The sequence below is a fragment of the Propithecus coquereli genome, unplaced genomic scaffold, assembly GCF_000956105.1.
Source record: "Propithecus coquereli isolate 6110/MARCELLA unplaced genomic scaffold, Pcoq_1.0 Scaffold16, whole genome shotgun sequence".
Classification (NCBI taxonomy): Eukaryota; Metazoa; Chordata; class Mammalia; order Primates; family Indriidae; genus Propithecus; species Propithecus coquereli.
The window spans coordinates 11,592,682-11,594,045 of NW_012140524.1; the positions used below are offsets into that span (position 1 = coordinate 11,592,682).

The window sequence follows — 1,364 nt, forward strand, 5'->3', positions numbered from 1 at the left end:
TGGAGACACTTTTTCAGTGTAATCCTGATATTTTTCGATTGCTATGGAAACATTGCTTTATCTCATATCACTTTATAAATATGTAGGCTTTCATTTTTAAGTAATTCTGAAGTTCCGTCATCACTTCTGTGTTAAAAGAAATTTCATATATTAGTGGTGGAATTTTCTACCACTTATGTAAAATCTAAAAATTAGAAAACTCAAATAAAAGTATTTCGTTCTTGTTATTAAAAAGAGGTAAATGACAAATAAGGAACTGGTGTCTGTGATGATTAAAAAAAGCAACTCTGAGCAGTAGAAAGCCAATTCAATTTCCCAGGCATACTACTTCTTGGAACGTTTCAGAAATAATTGGTGTGCATTAAGATGATCCAGAGGGTCAGAAAGATTTTGAAATATTTCTCACGTCACCCAGAGAAATCAATTTCAAGATAATCGTGATAATTGTGTTATTAAGTCCATTTTGTTTTATTATCATGTTTTAAATACACACAGAGTAAGAGATATGTTATACATGTATATATATGTGCATGTATGTGTATATGTATGTGTTTATAATGACAATTACTTTGTCAACTATTACATTATCCAAAATATCCCATTATTTAAATGGTTTTAATAAATAAGATAACTGGAATTGTGTCTCTGTTGTAAAATGTACTTCTAGAAAAGCCATTTGAGGACAATCATGTCACTCATTTATTCACAACCATGATAATCAGGTATACTGATTTTTAAGGGGCTATTACAATTCTGTATCACCATTTATCTAAATGTTTTGTTAATATTTCTTTTTCATAAGGCTTCTCCTAAATCCTTTAATAAAGCCACATTGCTTAGAGTTTGTGTCTATGCAGGCAGATTGATGGAGAGTTGAAAATTATTGAGCTACTCATATCACTGTCTATAATGACCACGCACATAAATTTAACATCCAAACATCAATTTTATCTCAGTAGAAATTGCTTTTATTTTTCATTCTCCAGATAATTAACAAATGCAATTTATCTGTATAGGGACTGTGATTGTGCTCAACTGTTTAGAAAATTTTGCTGAATTATAATTTCTAAATATCTCAGTATGCAGCCTATGTGTAGTAGGATGAGAAACCAGCTACTTCTTTCTTGGGCCCGTAAAACAAAGTAGAAATCTGTTTGCATATTACACATATGGAGAAACAACAAAGAAGGGTAATGAAGAAGACATTCATAAACTTTTTTTCCCACTGTTCTCATCCTTCTTCCTAGTTCTTTACCAGGAACCTTGACCATTTTTATTGCTTTGTCCCTTCAGTGCTCCCTCAATTTCTTTCCTTCGTTTCTTGCCATCACTGGTGCTTCTAAGAGGTGATTGTATAGCTACTG

The 1,364-nt window shown here is 31.7% G+C and overlaps 1 protein-coding gene across 1 annotated transcript in view; it reads left to right on the forward strand.

The window, feature by feature from the left end:
- The window catches only part of ABCC9 (ATP-binding cassette, sub-family C (CFTR/MRP), member 9), a 167,663-nt gene that overhangs the window by 83,099 nt on the left and 83,200 nt on the right, over nucleotides 1-1,364 (forward strand). The gene's annotated exons all lie outside the window — the stretch shown is intronic.